General features: G+C 44.3%; 1 pseudogene; it reads left to right on the top strand.

The window, feature by feature from the left end:
• Positions 1-8,341: 8,341 nt before the first annotated feature.
• LOC122108426 lies at positions 8,342-19,010 on the top strand (annotated as a pseudogene).
• The last annotated feature ends 47 nt before the right edge of the window (positions 19,011-19,057 follow it).

Here is a 19,057-nt window from a genome sequence, read left to right as displayed (position 1 = left end):
GGATAGAGAGCTAGGTTAGTTTAAGACATGAGTTTGAGGGCCTGGGGGTTTAGCTCAGCGGAAGAGCACCTGCCTGGCGAGCACAAGACCCTGAGTTTGGTCCTCAGCTCTGGGGGAAAAAAACTATGAAAGACATGAGGTTGGAAAGAAAGATCAACAAGAACCCCAATGCCTGTATTATGTGTTGGTAGATGCTACCGCACAGGAGCTTGGAAAGCAAAGCAGGCAAGGGGAAGGTGGCCTTCACAGGGGACAAGAACTTGCCATTAAACACACACAGCCAGTGCTGTGTTGGAGTTTGTTTTATAGGCTTTGCAGTTCCAGGGAGGTGGATGCTATACTATATTGAGAATCTGCTTCTTTCTCCAGACCGTAGAGCCATGTTCAGAGGTGGTTTTTTATTCTGATTGAAAACAGTGGAGCAAAGCATAAACTTACACCTACATAAATATAAGGTGATTCTTTCTAGGTAGTTTGAGTCTGACCATTGCAGAATAACTACAGCTTCTCATATGCAGAGTTCTAAGCCTGGCCCTGACTAACAACAGCCACTGAGACAATTCCTACTAGTTCCCATCCTCTGAACACTATCAGGATGGGATATAGTGCCACATCCACTCACACCCCCCCCCCCAAGTGCTTATGGCTTCTTATAGAGGTTATATTATGTTAGCACCGTTGAATAAACCAATGATCATTGGTGATTAATTGCCAGTCCTTCTCCTCTCCTTGGAGTTGTAAGGGGGTACCCAAGGTTTTATCTCTGGGGCTTCATCTCTCTGTTCACCAATCTCTCTTATAAATCTGTCTACTCTCTACTCTTCTAGGCACTGCTCCAAAGACACCCTTATTAGATATATTACAGAAGATATCAGGAATCAAATCAGGGACAGAGACTAAATATGTATTTGTACTTTACTATATGTATTCTTCCTTCCTGATTTTCCAAGGCATTTTCTTTTATCTTTGAATATTTTAGCCATTCTTCTAGACTAATGAATTCTTTTACTTTTCCTCTGAGAATGTCTTGATTTTCCAGACATTTCAGAAGGACAGTCTTGATGAGTGTAGAATTCTGAATTGACAATTCCATTTTTTCCCCAGCACTTGGTAAGTATTGTGGCATTTCACGTTAGCCCCCACAGTTTCAATTTTTTTTCTGTCCTGTAATCATGTGTGCTTTCTCGCCCTTACACAATACTTTCCCTTGCAAATACTTTTCAATGTTTTGGGTTTTCTTTTTCTTGTTTTGTAGAGATGTACTTATTCTTTGCTTGGTGTGGATATTTTTTGGAGTTTATTTGGCTTGGGCTTTGCTTTAGTTTCTTGAATGTGTAGATCCATGTATCTTGTCATGTTTCAGAACATTTTAGCCATGAAAATCTTTAATGTCTCAGTTGTACTCTTTCTTCTGTCCTTCTGGAACTAGGATGGCATAAATACTAGATCTCTGGTTAGGTCCCACAGATTTCTGTGGCTCTACATATTGTTCCTCAGTTAACTTTCTCCATCTCATTTGGATCAGGCAGTCTGGCATTCTCTATTACATTTCACTGATTGTTCTTTCTTCCGCCATTTGGCTTTTAGACTCATGCACTATATGCTGAGTTTCTTGTTCTCAATATTGTATTCTTCATACTTAAAATGGCTATCTTTTGGTGAATTTTGTTGGTTTTGTTAGTGATGGGGATGAACCCAGACTTTGAACATGGTGAGCATACACTCTACTACTGTATTTAGACCCGTCCTTCTTCTTTGCTAAGACTTTCCATTCTTCCATGTATTTTAAGCAAGTCTGTAATTTCTTTATTTTATTTTATTTTATTTGTGAACATACTGTACAGAGGGGTTACAATTACATGCGCAGGATAATGCATACATTGCAAGTCTGTAATTTCTTTGTAAACATTTTTTATTGTGGCTACTTTACCATTGGGGGAGGTAAAACCAACATCTCTGTATTCTCAGTGTTGGCATCTGTTGCCTTTATTCATGCTGTTAAGCATCCTTCTGGTTGTTGGTACAATGAATGGTTTTCCATTGTGCCTTAGCCTTTTCCTTCCTACATGGTGAGAGTCTGAATCTTCCTTATTCCTCTGTTTTATCTGAACTTGCTTTACCCTGGCCTGGTAGGAGGAATGGTGGTCACTACCTTACAAATGCCATGTAGAGGCAGGTTTTCTAGTTATCCTCATTGATACCCAAGGTGGAAGTCCCTCACACCTACCAGATGGCAGTGGACATCCAGCTCGCCATGGGGCTTCTTCTAACATTTCCCTTGTGGGGAATGGAAAAGAATATTCTATTACTGTCACATAGGAACAAGTATAAGCTGCTTTTGTGGCATACTGCCCCCATGGGTGTGGAGGGACTCATTCCCAGCCAATAGGCTGAAAAGTTCAGGCTTCCTATTTGGCAGTCAGACAGCAGCCTGATGTTAATTGCCTTTCCTGAGAGAAAGGTCTAAGATATTCACTGGTCAGAGCTGGTGTGAGCTGGGGAGGAGTCACAGTTTTCTTCTGTGCTGAGGAGCTGGAATAGAGACACTGTGGATCAAAGGATTCCTATGTTAGTAGGCTGCCCCTTACTCAATCCTATGGCTTGAAAGAAGAGTCTTTATTGTTGTTGTCTGGGTGTTTGTGGGGTTTTAGCTTTTCAGCTGCAGCTCTGGGATACAGGAGACAAAGAAGAAATACAGGAACTCACTACTTGGTGTTTACTCAGATCCTCTGGCCTCAATTAATCTGCCTTCCTTTCTCCTGCTTACAAAACATCTATAGGTTTGTTTGTGTGTGTATCTAAGGAGTTTTGTTGTCCTTACCAAGAAGAAGCAGCAAAGTACATCTGCTTCACCTTTTTGAATTCTTATTTTTCTTTTTAAAGGTAGCAAATGTCACCTTTCTTTCAATTCTCATTCTGAGTATCTCACCCTCACATATACTTGATGCCAGATGGAGTTTGCTCATCATTGTTCTGTAGATTAACTTACGTCGCTAGGGCTTTGCTAAACTTAGAGCCAAGTGCACATTGGTAAGTGAGAGTTTCAACTTCTACTGATATTCTAGCCCTTGCTCTTTCTTCCTAGTGTTTCATTCTATTGGATGAAACAGTAATTTAGAGTTTAAAACTTTATTTTAATGCTTTTATCACTGGTTAAGGTAAATAATTTGAAGAAAATAGATAGCTAATATATTTTAACTATCTTTAAAATATGAAATTTAAAGGACTATTTTCTCACATAGGTATAGAGGAAAAATTTAGATGGTTTTATGTAAGTCAGTTGAAAGAAAACATAGAAGCAGATGTGGAATGTTTAAAGGCAGGTAATATGCTCAAAATTCAACGTATCAAGCTGGGCACAGTGGCTCATGCCTGTAATCCTAGCTACTCAGGAGGCTGAGATCTGAAGAGAGCCATTCAAAGCCAGCCCTGGCAGGAAAGTCGGTGAGAGTTATCTCCAATAAGCTACCAGAAAAACCCTGAAGTGGCGCAGTGGCTCAAGTGGTAGAACACTCACCTTAAGCTGAAGAGCTGAGGGACAGTATCCAGGCCCAGAGTTCAAGACCCACAACTGACAAAAAAAAATCAACATATCAAAACATGTATAATCAATTGGGAAAAATAAAGCAGTGTAATTGCTACTGAGATTTGAAGTTAAAAAGCTTAGTGAATAGATGAAACTAATTCAGCAGATGTGTTCAAGTACTATCATATTGGCAAATTCAAAATATAAATGAAACATGTAAATGAAATATGAACATGAAAAATGAAATATAAACATCAAAATATAAATGAAAAAACATATATGGCCATGTAAAACCAAAACACAAAGTTAATGGAAAAAAGATGGAAAGTACTATAAATGATTCTGCTATTTTGAAGAGGTGTGTGTGTGTGTGTGTGTGTGTGTGTCTGTGTGTCTGTGTGTCTGTGTGTGTGTGTATGCACCTGTACTGGGGCTTCCCATAGTACTGAGCCATACCTCCAGTTCTAGTCTTTTGCTGACTCATTGGAGATAAGAGTCTACTGGATTTGTCTAAACAGGCTGTCTTTAATCCACAATTCTCAAATCTCAGCCTCCCAAGTGGCTAGTATTACAGGTATGAGCTTCCAGAGTGCTGCCATCTTAAGAAACTCTGAAACAGAAAGGGACAGGCTGTGAGTAGTAGCATGTATGAAGCCTTAGGCTTGATTCCTAGCACTGAAGAGAAAAATCAGAAAACAGAATTGTATCTGCTGACATACAACAGAACAAATGTTAAGCTAACTTTGAGTAAGAAGTACTAAAGGAAAAATAGATGGGAATAATCATTCAGGAACCTCATTCATGCTCTCTAGGAAAATTAGCTCCTCCATGTTATCTGAACCAAGGTTGGCCTGTACCACTGAAAGATTAAAAATTAGAGTTACATTTTACAATTGCTAACTGCTGGTTTTGCTTCTGTAAACTTGCTTGCGCTAGCACTGACCCTTCCCCTCCCTGGAGATAAATAAAAAGTTTCAGGGACCAGATGCCGGCCCCAGGACAAGGTCAGTGGTCGTAGATAAAAAAACAGACAGTACGTGTTCTTCAGTTCCCATTTAGAAATTCCCCAGATAGGACCTTGAGATAACGACCACCTGGCAAGACCACAAGCTAAGCCAAATGTCAACCAATCATAGGCCTGTAACCATGTAAACCCCCCTTAAACCAACCATGGGCCAGTCATCTTACAAAGAGTGTTACAAAATTTCCCGCGTGGCAAAGTGATTGTTGGTGTATATGGTGACCTTTAAATGGACCAATCATGGGATGCTTTGTGTTATGCATTAATCTTGTGGTTTTTGCCTTTAAATTAGCCTGTAATCTCTGCTCGGGGCTCCCTGTCTGCTCGGGACAGAGAGCCCGTTTGCGCAAACGCCAAATAAACTCCTCTTGCTTATTGCAGCTGCTGGCTTGGAGTCTTGGTTCTTGGGGTGCCCTCCCGTTGAAGAAAGTATCCCAGTGAGTCTGGGGTCTTTCACCACAATCTTATTTATAGCTAGGATGACAAACGTATGCCCCCAGACCATGTTCATTGGTTGAGGTGGGGTGTTGTTAAGATTCCCCGCCCCCCCCCAACACTGTAATCCTGATCTCTACCTCCTGTATAGCTTGGATTTTAGGCATGAGCCACCATGCCCAGACTTAGGAAATATTTTTATTTGAAAGCTAACAAAGCCAGGTACTGTAATCCTAGGTACTCAGGAGGCTGAAATCTGAGGATCACGGTTCAAAACCAGCCCAGGCAGGAAAGTCCGTGAGACTCTTATCTTCAATAAACCACCAGAAAACTGGAAGTGGCACTGTGGCTCCAAGTGGTAGAGTGCTAGCTTTGAGCTGAAGAGTTGAGGGACAATGCCTAGGCCCAGAGTTCGAGCCCCATGACCAACCAAAAAAAAAAAAGAAAAGAAGAAGAAAGCTAACAAAAACATTGCATATTAAGCTGGGCACTGGTGGCTCATGCCTATAATCATAGCTATACAAAGCTAAGATCTGAGGCTCATGGTTCAAAACCAACTGAGTCAGCTTTGAACAACATCCATTTATGGAACAGTGGAGAGATACACTGCTGACCTTTAGTACTTTCTAAGTTTTTTAGTGCCATCACTGGAAACATGTATATAGAATACAATGCGTATAGAGTTGTGTGTATACATTGGTATTTTAATGGGTACAGCTTAACGTGAATTTGACATCTGACTAGAATGTCTTTTGAAAGACCGAAGGGAGCATTTGTAACAAAAATGAATGTGACATGTTCTAGAAGGTAACAGAAAAAATTAGCATATATTTACTCTAAATTATCACCTGAGGTACAAATATTGTACAACTTGGGGACATAATTCAGTGCCACTCCACAAAGCAGTCTGTGACTACAATGCATCTTGATCAATGTCACCCCACTCATCATTCCCTACCATCCCTCCCAAGCCCAACCCTTCCCTCAGTTTTCTTAACTGTGTAGGATATGCATTGAATTTTAAAACTGCGTTCTAGCCAGTTTCTCTCTTTGTTTGTCTCCCCTTCTATTGATCCCTCCCCCCATTTGATGTCCTGCTTTCTCGTGTTTAACCCCACTCCCCCCTTTTTTTGTTGGAGCTCTGTGAAGGCAGGAATGTGGGATAGACAGATGAAGGGTAAAAACAGTCCTCTTGTAAAAGCTGCATACACTAAGCCTTCACCTGGAACAATTTCTCTATTTTGAATGTTGTCAGCATTACCCCACAATGCACTCAAACATTATTTATTGGTGATATCCAGTCTACAGCAGGAAAGTATCTATGGCTGGAGGACATCAGTGCAGCCTGACATCACCTGTTCAATAAAGAGCAGGACTGCTGTCTATATACCTGGCATGGGGGCTCATGATGTAATCAGGAGGGCAGGGAAAGAGACCAGCTAGGCAATCAACCTCTAAGGATCCCACCCCTCCCAGAGAGATTCTGTATCCCCCACCATAGCCTGGAACAGTTCCATATGGAGATCCCTAGACATCACAACGCCATGGTCACAAGCAGTTGCACAAGTGAGCCCCTGGGAATCAGGGAAGACTTGCACAGGAACACCAGGCTTGTTAGACCCCAGAGGTGAGCAACCTGCTGGAGGGACTGAAGGACTCAAGCATTGATCTTACAGAGCATGGAGTCTCTGATTGGGTCTGAGGATACTGATATGGCCCATAGGCTATGCAAGAAACTTGAGAGTTACATAGCTCTCTCCTAGAGACGTCTTATTAATGCCTACATAAGGAACTCAACACAATGCCTCCCTTGGAACCCTTCTCATTGAGCAGTAGCTCTGCTCATCTTTTTCTTCTGTCTTCATCATTTTATTCCTCTCTCTGATTGATCTGATCCAGTTGTTGCAGGTTTTCAGTATCAATCCTAGCTCCTCAGAAGCAGAGTTCAAGGCTAAGCTGGGCAGAAAAGCTCCCTACAGCTTTTGGAGTCTTCTCCAAAATCAGCAACACAAATCAGGACTGAAGGTATGGCTCAAGTGGTAAAGTGTCAGCCTAGCATGGAGAAGGCTCTGGATTCTATACTATACCCCAGTACTGCCAAAACCAAAAATGAGATGGAGAAGGGGGAGGTCCAATCCCTTCCCCATTCCTCAGCCAAGCTCTTCACAGGCCTATTCTGGGGGAGGGAAAATGTCATTGCCTCCATTTCCTCCTGTTCTTCTGTCCTCAGCACCATACCCACAGCAGTGACAGTGTGGTAGTTTGGAATGTTTACACCAAGAGTGGAGCAGAAGCTCACAGTCTTCAGCAGGACAGGCATGATTTCAACCCATGTGTATGATTGCCTGGATATTTGACCCCAGAGTAGGTATTAGGTGGCAAAAACAGAACCCAACTCCCTCTTGAATGAAATAGCAAAATTCAGAAAAATTCATGAGACACTGCAATCAGTGGCACTAGCCAGAGCATAGAGTCTTTGCAGAGCATAGAGTCTCTCTAGAAAGCTCCAGCTGATGGTGAGGAGCTAAGGTATGGAGATGCAAGTGGGTGTGGGGGAAGGTAAAAGTGGAGGCTAAGCCCTGGGTCTCTGGAATAGCATGAGTGGACAAGCTGTCTGATGGGGCCAGCATTCTGGGCAGCAAGAGGAGGAGAGAATTTATCACTTGTGTGCCACTTGCTCAGCCTCGGGAGTCTGGTTTCCTGAAGCAGGGCTGGTGAAGAGGTGACCTAGCCCAAAGGATGCCACCCTCCTGACTGGCTTCTGCCTTCCACCTGTGATGCAGGCCAGCTGTTAGTATGGCAAGGACCCTTCCCCACTACTCCCCACACAGCACCACACTCGGCCTTTAACTCCCTTAACATGCCCTGATTCTTCCCAGAATGGAAAGTGGATCAGTCCTGGAATCCAGCAGGTGTTCCTGTTCTTGGGATCACAGCTGAAAATGCACCTTCAGTTCTAGGCTCCCCAATTTAAAATGGAAAGTGAGTCTTGGTCTTGGCTTCTTGCACACAAGGCCCTGATGTAGAGGAAGCTCCTCCTCTTGCTTCCTGGATCCCAGTGTACAGCCCCTCTTGTGAGTCAGGGTGGAAGGGGGATGGCAGTGTGACCAAAGGATCCAACTAGAGAGGCGGCTGTGCTCATGGACTTGTGGCAGGCAGCTGGATGCCAGGGCTGGGTGGGTACTGGTAGGGCCCTCTGCTTACCCAGCAGTAGGGAGACTGAGTTGGAGCACTGCTGGCCCTGTCCATCATCAAGTCCACCCCATCTCCTCTGCCCCTGTAACACCCAGAGGTATAAATGGGGAGCTGAGTTGGCTGTGTCAGATTCCTGCTCCTCAGCCCTACCTCTTTGCCTCTGTATGCACCACACTAAGGACAGCTCATCCAACCACTCCGCAGCCCTGCAACATAGGAGAGATTGTGTACATGCAGGTGGGTAGTGTGTCAACCAGATTGGCACAAAGGTGAGCATGGCACTGGCCTAGGATTCTCATCTCAATTTTAGGGGAAGGAGGAGGAGGAGGTGGAGAACTGGGGTTAGGGGGTGAAGGTAGTGGTGGTCATGCCAGGCTAAGGTCGGTGGGGACCCATAGTGGTCAAGTTCCCCAGGAAGCTTCTCCAATTGTCCTTACCTGTGTGGCCACAGGTGTGTGTGGTTTTTTAAGCAAAGCTGGTATGGTTTCAATGCCCTTGCATGTATTAGGTTTGCCTGAGACTCAAAAAATTGTGTTTAGAGTTTCCTGGGAATAGACTAATGAATTTTTTGGTGTGGTTTGAATGAAAGGAATGCAGTGTCTTTGAGCTGACAGATACCAAGTCTCCCCTTTGTGTCAACCTGTGAGTGTCAGATAGTTGAGAACAGTTTTTCTACCTCAGTGCAATCCTCTCTTAGTTTTCATGACCCATCTCAGCTCTGTTAAGCTGGGTGTTTTCTAGCTCAGTTGTTGTCGGTGTGTCCTCTGAGGACCCCTGGACCTCTAGCTGAGTCCTCAAGTTACTTCTTTTCCAATTTCATGTCCATGTAAGGCAAGATTCTTGTCATAGAATCCAAACAGAATATGGTATCGCATAAGATAGAATACATATAGGAGAAACCAGATGTCTTCTATTCAGTCAGAAAGCACAGATTAGCTAAACCAAAATATCACCACTTTATTTTTTTATCATTTAGAAAATGTAATCATTTTTTACAAAAAATATTTGTGTTAATAGGACATGGGTTTCTTACAGTTACTGTAAAATGCATTGTTCGGACAGTTAATATTCTAAGCCATACTACACTTCCTTTTCCTTCTCAGTTCTGGGAAAGGCTAAGTGATGAGCACAACATTGACTGCACTAGCAGCTACCACAGAGACAGTAATGTGCATCTGAAGAGAATCAAGGTGTATTACAATGAGGCAGCTGGGAAGTCTCTGCCATCTGACTTCCCATACTATGGCAGAGTAATAGTTACTCAGAGAATACTAATGACAAGAAAGGAGTTGCTGCCTTTCTTAGAGTGGTGCCATAGTTTGAAGTTGGGGCCTCGAGCTTGTAAAACTAGTGCTGTAACCACTTGAGCCACTCCACCAGATATTTTGCTTTAATTTTTGAGTGAATTCCTCCAGGAAACCCTTGAACCTGAATTCCCCCTATCTCTATTTCCTGACTAGCCATACCTGGCTCATTTCTTGAGAAAGGGTCTACCCATCTTTGTTGTACCGCAGTTAGACTTAAACCCTGACGCTCATCTTTCTCTGCTGAGTGGCTGAGATGTCAGCCACCATGCCCAAAGGACAAGGAATGCATATTCATGAAATAGACAACTGCAAACATCCTTACAGTTGCTGAAGCCTCTTGCATGGTGAGCCATGCTCAGGATATCTGTTTTCTGTTTCCATGTCTCAAATGCTGCAATTTCTGTAATGAATGCTGAGAGCCACATAGACTCTCAAGCTCTGCCCCTAAGTTCCTTGCTAAGCACAGGCCTAAGTCCACTCTTGTTCTCACAGGCAACAAATATGTTCCTCAGGCCATCATAGTGGACCTAGAGCCTGGCACCTTAGACTCAGTGAAATTGGGACCATTTGGCCAGATCTTCATGCTAGACAATTTGGTATTTGGTAGGTCATCATGGCCCATGGGACATGGTTAACTGGCACCCCTCATTTCTAACATCCAGCCACTCTAGTTTCCGGGGCCAAGGTGAACCTTATCCACTTAGACATGGTCCTCACCTAACCCACTAAATCCAGTATGCAGGAGTCATGGCCCTGGCCACTCAGACAGCTCTGAGTCTGCAAGGCCCCCCTGACAAAGCAGCCTCTGAAGGGAAAGCACAGCGAGCAGGGAAAGCCTCCAACAAGGTTTCAGCACTGCTGGTCGTTTCAAAGGCCTGGCAATACAGAGAGCCACTTCAGGACACCAGAAGTCAAAGCACAGCTATGTGTGAGCAAGGTGTAGACAAGTGCTGGCAGCCTAGCTTCTGACCATACTGTCCGCCTGTACCTCCTGTGTAAGTAATTACATTTCCATTATTGAGGCAGGCTCTGTTCCATTTCTAGAAGTAGTTCATTTGGGTTAAAATGTAACTTCCTCCATATTCTCTTTTCTTTAGAACTTGAGTGATTTGTAAGGTCCCAAATACACTGAAAACATTTCCTTTATTTCATCAAAGTGTATCTAAAATAATATCAAAGGTTTGCTCAGAAGAGTTCTGTTGTCTTCACAATGCAAATGGGAGAGCCATTATTCCTGTAGTCTGTGTCTGATAGGCCAGAGTTTGTGTCTGATAGGCCAGAGCAGGGCAGGCAATAACTGGGCCGAGGGCCACCACACAGCAGAAGCTGAGCTGGTGGAGTTGGTGCTGGATGTGGTGAGGCAGGAGTCGGAAATGTGTGACTGTCTCCAGGGTTTCCAGCTGGCCCACACCCTGGGAGGTGGCACCAGGTCAGGCATGGGCACCCTGATTCTCAACAAGATCTGAGAGGAGTACCCAGACTGCATCATGAACACCTTCAGCGTCATGCCCTCTCGCCCAAGGTGTCCGACACCGTGGTGGAACCCTACAACGCCATGTTGTCTGTCTACCAGTTGGTGGAAAAGGCAGATGAAACTTTCTGCATCGACAACGAGGCCCTGTATGACATCTGCTTCCGCACCCTGAAGCTGCCCACGCCCACCTATGGAGACCTCAACCACCTGGTGTTGGCAAAATGAGTGGGGTCACCACCTGCCTGCGCTTCCCAGGCCAGCTGAACGCAGACCTGCGCAAGCTGGCCGTGAACATGGTGCCCTTCCCCCGCCTGCACTTCTTCATGCCAGGCTTTGCCCCCCTGACCAGCCGGGGCAGCCAGCAGTACCGGGCCCTCACAGTGCCCGAGCTCACCCAGCAGATGTTCAACGCCAAGAACAAGAATATGACCCCCGCCACGGCCGCTACCTGACAGCGGCTGCCATCTTCCAAGGCCACATGTCAAAACAAAACAAAAACAAAAGAAACCAAGGCCACATGTCCATGAAGGAGGTGGAAGAGCAGATTCTCAACATGCAGAACAAGAACAGCAGTTACTTCATAGAGTGGATCCCCAAGAATGTGAAGACGTCTGTGTGTGACATCCCCCGTGTGGCCTCACAATGTCGGCCACCTTCATCAGCAACAACACAGCCATCCTGGAACCCTTCAAGGGCATCTCTGAGCACTTTACTGCTATGTTCTGGTGCAAATAATTCCTGTACTGGTACACCAGTGAGGGCATGGATAAGATGGAGTTCAGTGAGGCTAAAAGCAACATCAACAACCAGGTGTCTGAGTCCCAGCAGTGCCAGGATGCCACCGCTAATGAACAGGGGGAAGCTGAAGAAGGTGACTTGGTTGAGGAAGAGTTTTAAGTCTTCACATTGCTAGCAGTGCAACTGGACTGCCAGAGCCTGCCTACTGCTTCCCAAATGCATGGTGCTTTCCTGAGCTCCTGTTGTCCTGCAGCAGGGTCCTTGCTGTGGATCATCATGCTCAGCCTTGTCTGTCAGGACTCACTGACAGGGAATGTCAAAATGTGGATTTTTAAAAATATGATTGTTTAAAAAGCCTATTCATATACACAAATAAGCACATACTATATACCCCAAGGCCTAATCTTCCTTGGTATCATTTTTATTCTTTTAATGTGTTTGAAGTATAAAGTTTCACATTTAATATTAGCAATATAGGACTTCTGCTCAAGAAGAGTTTTAAATTCATGGCATCCTGCTATTTCGAGGAGGAGGATGAAAAGTGCCCAGTGTCTCTTAATAGTGTGCCAGTAGCAAAAAAGTAGTTTGAGGGGGCTGGGAAGGTGGCTCAGTGCTTGCCTTGCATGCCTGAGGCCCTGGGTTTGATTCCTCAGCACCACATAAGCAAAAGGAAAAAAGCTAAAAGTGGCGCTGTGGCTCAAGTGGTAGAGCGCTAGCCTTGAGCTGAAGAACTGAGGGACAGTGCCCAGGCCCAGAGTTTAGGCCCCATGACCGGATTCCCCCCTCCTCCAAAAAAAAGTAGTTTGAAAGAAAGCAAACTAGACCCAGGTGTTACAATTTTCCCAGTACCAGATCCTCTTCCTCTTTCAGTCTGACACAGGACTCGCTACACCTGCCACCCAGTATGCATTCCTCTTTGGGAACAAGACCACAAAAGGCAGGCATAAATCCTGGCCATCAAGGATCTACTTCTCCCTCAGACAGCCACAGGATCTTATCTCATGCCCCATGCACAGGGGTTTTCAATCACACTCCCCAGCAACAGTAGCAGGGATCCCGATATCCCTGCCCTCAAACACAGCTCAGTTGGCAGTGAAGCAGCACTCACAGGACCAGTGCAAGGTCCTGGTTGCCAGGGTAGTTTCTCAAGAAATCTAGCAGCTTTAAGGACAGAAGTGACTCTAGCTCTTTGGGGGAGTAAGAAGCTGAGAAGCTGACCAGTCCCACAGTGTATCAAGAACTGCTTGACCCGATCCTTCCAAGTCAAGGAGAGGAGTGGAAACATGGCCTGGCCCAGTGACCCATCATCAAGCTCACTTTTCCAGCTTTCAGAGCTGACTGAGGCCCACGGGGGGTGGCAAGGCCATAGGGCCACATGGGTCCAGCCTGTTGGTTATGTAGTGAGACTGAAATCTCAATTGCTTAGAACCTACACAATGGCCAGCAAGAGGGTGAGCACTTCTGTTTTCAATGGAAGCCAAATCACTCACTGGTTCTTTTTCCAGAATCATTCACTCTCCTTGCAGTGAGGCTCCAGGTAGGTTGACTGTGCCAGGCATTCCATGCACACTCACCAATAACCTGGAACAGCCCCTTTTTCTTCAGAATCAGAACCTCTATGAATCCTGCAACTTCTAGAAAGCTCTCAGGGAAAGGTACTAATGAGTGAGGTATAGGCTCCTTGCTGCTGGTAAAGCTGGGAAAGAGTAAGTTCCCTGAGATTTCCTCTACCAGGCCTGGAGTTGGGGTGGGGTAGGGAGGGGTAGACATCTTCACTCCAAGCAAGTCTCACTCATTAGAAAGTAAACTGTCCCAGAGACTGCTCTCTGAGTAGAAGCAAGGTGTTTTTTGTCCTTATGCCAGGGAAGATCAAAGTCCTAATTGCTTCCAGTGTGGGAGTCCTAGGGAGTAGGTGTTGGCCAGCAAGTTTATATCCCTGGGTCTCTAATCCTGGCACTGACAAAGTTGGATGACCCCTAATCCTCTAAGGCTGCTGGGTCACAACTGAAGGCAGTCCTGGCCAAGGCACTCTCACTCCTCAGTGGGTTAAGGATTGAGGCCAAGCTGTGATGGAGGTCCCACCCAGCCCATCTACCTGGGACTGGCGTGCCCTTGAGCATGCAGTCCAAGCACAAGACACTGGCATTCCAGGAAAAGGGGTTGCTAATATTAGAGGTGGTCCCAGACCTAGCTGTGGGCATGTGGAAGCTGGGCTTGACGGGGGAAGAGAAGTAGCCTCAGCCATAAAGGCTTAGCATACAATTCTCACTCTTGGCTGATTTGGCAAGCCCCCCCATCAGACTCACCCCCTGGCCCTGTCTGGCATTCCACACCCAGCATCTTGTGCCCACAATTCATGCCCCTGATTGATTGGTCATACCCTTGGCCACACTTCTCCATTTCCCCAGGCCTCGATGCCACTGAACCAGCTCCTGGGGATGGTGTCTGTCCAATCTGTCCAGAAGCACAGCAGTACTTATTACAGACAATGCCTTCTCTTAGACAGCTGCCAAGGTGATCAGAGCCATGCAGAAGGAGCCCACCTGCCATCCTTCCCTCACCTGGCAGGACTCTCCTAACTTCCTGACCTCCCCATCCCCAGTGACCACCTGCTGAACGTACTAGTGCATATTTCTCCATGCCAGTTACACCCATTAGGATGGTTACTATCAAAAATCCAGATTGGTGTCAACAAGGATGTGGATGAATTGGAATTCTTGTATACCATTTGTAGGGATTAGGTTCATTCAAAACCTAAATACAGAAGCCATTGTGCTAGTAATCCCACATACTCAGGAGACTGAGATCTGAGGATTGTGGATTAAAGCTAGCCTAGGTAAGAAAGTCTATAAGACTATTATCTCCAATTAACCACCAGAAAACCAGAAGTGGAACAGTGGCTAAAACTGGGAAAGCACTTGCCCACAAATAAAAACAATAGAGAGCCCAGGCCCTAAATTCAAGTCCCACAATCAACAACAAAGAGAAAACCCTAAATACAGTATTAAAACACAATCACCTATTTTTCTTTTAGTATCTACATTTTTAATAATGAAAAGTTTTGTTGTTGGTGGTGGTGGGTGTGGGTCTTGAACTCTAGGCCTGGGCACTGACCCTCAGCTCTTCAGCTCAAGGCTAGCACTCTACCACTTGAGCCACAGTTCTACTTCTGGTTTTCTGATGGTTTATTGGAGATAAGGGTCTCAAAGACTCTCCTGCCTGACCTGGCTTCCACCTGTAATCCTCAGATCTGAGCTTCCTGAGTAACTAGGATTACAGACATGAGCCACTGGCACCAGACTTGGTGCTACTTCTAAAAGGACAGTAATTCCACTTATCATGTCCCAGGGGCCCTACTTCTAATGTATTGCTGAGTTTCTGCACATAGACTGGAAGGAGGGGAGGACACAGAGCACTCAGGCCACAGTGTCATTGTTTCTCTTGAAGTGGAGGCTCCAGTACCCACTAGGCTGTCTGAGGATAGGTTGGGTCTTCTCAGTAATGCTAATGGATTCCTAGCAGCTCTCTAGTATCCTGTGCTGCAAAGCAGAGAGAGGTCAGAAAGAGTCAGGCTCAGATGGAATTCTCTGGTTCAGAGTTCTTGGCAGAAGCTTCATCTCCCTGCATTGTTACTGTCACTGAAATACAAGAATATAATGGGGCCAAGGGCTAGTGACTCAAGGCTATAATCCTAGCTACTCAGGAGGCTGAGATCTGAGGATTGTAGTGCCAAGCCAGCCCAGGTAGGAAAGTCCATGAGACTCTTACCTCCAATTAATTACCAGAAAACGGGGAGTGGCTCTGTGGCTCACCTTGTGCTGAAGAGCTCAGGGACAGCACCCAGGCCCAGAATTCAAGCCCCAGGACAGACCGGGGGGAAAAAAACCCCCACGACACACACACACACACACACACACACACAGAACCCCAAAAAAACCAAACAAACAAAGCAAAAACAAAAACAAAGAATGTATTGGGATCCAGAGCAGTGCCAGAGTTCTGCTTAGCACTGTCACTCTAGATGTTTCTGATTCTGAGAATGATTTTGCTAATACCATACATCTCTGGATATGAGATTTTTGTAAGTACATATATTGTAGGTACTATAATTTTCTCAGGTTTTACCTTGACCCAGGTATTAATTTAAAGAATGTTTTAATCCTTTACATAGTTGACTGTCTCTCTTATTGTTAATTTTGTAACATTTAAAGCCCAGAAATTTGATGTGGAAAAAGTTTGTCACTTGATATTTACTAAATACACACACACACACACACACACACACACACACACACACACACACACACACACACACAACCAAAGCAATTTTGACTTCATCAAAAAACCTGTCGGCTATGATGTTAGAAAAATTAATTTTGTTACATTTGTTTTCAGCAAATTCATATGGATAAGTTATATCTTCAAGGTTTGACATGATGTTGACATTGTATTGATTGATTAATTGATTTTTGTGCTGGTCCTGAAGCTTGAACTAAGGGACTGGGTGCTATACCTGAGCTCTTTTGCTCAAGACTAGCATCACTTGAGCCAATGTTCTGCTCTTTTTTGGGGGGGTGTGGGGGGTAATTGGAAACAGGAGTCTCAAGGACTTTCCTACTCTGGCTAGCTTTGAGCCCTGATTCTCAGTTTCCTAGTAGCTAGGATTACAAGCATGAGTCACCGTTACCCAGATTAAAATGTTTATTTTTAATTGATACATAACACTTGTATTAATTCATGGGACACACCATTATAATTTGATAGATATACATATTTAATAATGATAAAATTAGAGTGATTAACATTCCCATCTCCTGAAATGTTATTATTCCTTCTTGTTGAGGACCCTCCCACATATCTCATTGAGTGATCTGAAAGCATAATTGTTAAAGACAGTAGTTACCCTACTGTGCTATGAACATTAGCTACAACTACTTTTCCTCTCTCGCTGCACTTTGGTACCTATTGATACCTCTCTTACTTTTCCTCCCCTCTCTCCTTCCTGTCCCCTAGTGACTGATTTTTTACCTCTACTGCTATGTGATGAACATTTTTAACCTTCATTTGTGAGTGAAATCTTGCACTGTTTGTTTTGTTGTTGTTGTTGCTGTTGTTGTTTCTGTTTGGGGGAGATTGGTGCTTGAACTCAGGCCTTTCCTAGGCATTGTCATTTAACTTTTCTCACTCAAGGCCAATGCTCAACCCCTTGAGCCACAGCTCCACTTGTGGCTTTTTGATGGTTCATTAGAGAACTTTAAATGGCAATCCTCAGATCTCAGCCTCTGGAGTTGCTAGGACTACAGGCATGAGCCATCAGCACCTGGCAGTGTTTGTCTTTCTGTGCATTTTGATGCCAGATTGCTAACAGGCACCACTTCTGGGAGGAGGTCTCTAAAAGGGAAAAGGCCTCTGCCTGGTTATTGAGTACTGAGTTCTTGATATTGTTTTAAAAACAACTTGAGGACACAACAAGGTAAAGACCAAGAAAGTTTCCTGGTAAAGCAAAGTGAAGAAAAGATAGATAGTACACATCCAAATGTGGGTGTGTCACATTGGATAGCAGGTTCGATGAGTAGTTAACATCACATCTATTCATAATAGGGTGGGGATTTCTTAGGTTCACTGGAGGATGAATATTTCCCTTGGTTCCCACACCTGGTACATCCTCTCAGTCTTGCTGTTACTGTTTCATCAATTGGGGCTGGAGCTGTCAAAATTGGCCTGCTCATTTCACTTTGGTCATTGCTGTCTGGGAATCCCTTCAAACAAAGGATGGATTCTGCCACATCTTCCTTTCAAGAGAGGTGTCCCTCTTTAGATAGTTGTTTAAAACATATTTTATGTCCAGAAATGTCCTATTTCTGAATGTTTTTCCCCCCAGTTTGTGTCTTTCTTTCACATATCCTTCGTTTCCAGAGCACACTATTTTTGGCAAGGAGGCAAGTACAGAGGGACAGTGCTGCTCTTTTTCCATTTTTTCTCCTCTCTTTCCTAATAATTTATCTTAGGAGAGGACATAATGCTTTAAGAAAATATATAATGCCTGTGTGTTTCTAATAGAGCTACTCATAGATTCAGTGCTTGTCTCTGATTCCTGGCTGCTCTTTTCCATACTTCCTTTTACCTCATCTAACCTACCTGGGATTCACCTGAGTTTTTATGCTTTTTCTCCCATTTGTTTTCATGACCATAGCTTCTCATAATGTGGAAAGATGACATTTCATAGATGAGTGGATCAAAAAAGAGTGGTACATATACACAGTGGAATTTTATTCATCAATTAGAAAGAATAAGATTATGTCAAAGGGAAATGGATAGACCTAAAATAAGTCATGTTAAGTGAGGGAAGCCAGGCTTAGCGAGAAACACAGCTCATATTTTCTTTCACATGTGGAAGGTAGATGTAAAATGTAATGGACATGATAATCTATGCAGGACTTCAGGCATTCACACACAGTCTGAGTAAAGGAAGATACTTTCAGGAGAAGAACTTTGAGTTCTGGTGTAAGTGGGTTGTATGTGGGGCCAAAGAATAGGATGGTTGTTAGGGCATTTATGAGGATAATATTTATGTATTCGGCTATAAAGAACAGAGCGAATGGTCCTCCTGCGTATTCTACGTTAAGTCCTGAAACGAGTTCTGATTCTCCTTCAGTTAAATCGAAAGGTGCTCGGTTGGTTTCTGCTAATGTGGAGATGAATCACATTATGGCTAGTGGTCATGCTGGTAAGATTATTCATATTTGTTCTTGGGATGATGACAGAGATATTATTGAGAATGAGCCACTGATTAGTATGATTGAGAGAAGGATGATAGCTAAGCATACTTCGTAGGAGATGGTTTGTGCTATGGCTCGTAATGAGCCGAATAGTGAGTAGTTTGAGTTTGATGCTCAACCTGATCATAGAATCGAGTAAACTGATATGCTGGAGATTGCTAGGATGAATAGGAACCCATATTTATGTTAATAAGTGGTTGAGGAAGTGTGAGAGGAATTCATAGTGAGAGTGCTAAGGCGAGGGCGAGGGTAGGGGCGATTGAGAACAGAAGGATGGATGAGGTTGCAGGTCGTATTGGTTCTTTAATGAAGAGTTTTAATGCGTCAGCGAATGGTTGGAGGATTCCATATGGGCCTACGGTATTGGGTCCTTTGCGTAGTTGTATGTAACCTAAGATTTTGCGTTCTACTAATGTTAGAAAGGCTATGGCTAGGAGGATTGGGACAATAAGTGTCAGGAAATTAATAATACACATTTTGTTAAGAAGAGGAGTTGAACCTCTGGTTATAAGGTCTTAAATCTTATGCAATTACCTGGCTCTGCCATCTTAACGTCCCCTTATATTGGGGTTGAGTTTGAAG

This window comes from Dipodomys spectabilis, unplaced genomic scaffold (assembly GCF_019054845.1).
Source record: "Dipodomys spectabilis isolate Male_0828 unplaced genomic scaffold, ASM1905484v1 ptg000059l, whole genome shotgun sequence".
In the NCBI taxonomy this organism is placed as follows: domain Eukaryota; kingdom Metazoa; phylum Chordata; class Mammalia; order Rodentia; family Heteromyidae; genus Dipodomys; species Dipodomys spectabilis.
Note: the sequence above shows the minus strand (reverse complement) of the source record. Positions and strands in the feature narration are given on the sequence as shown.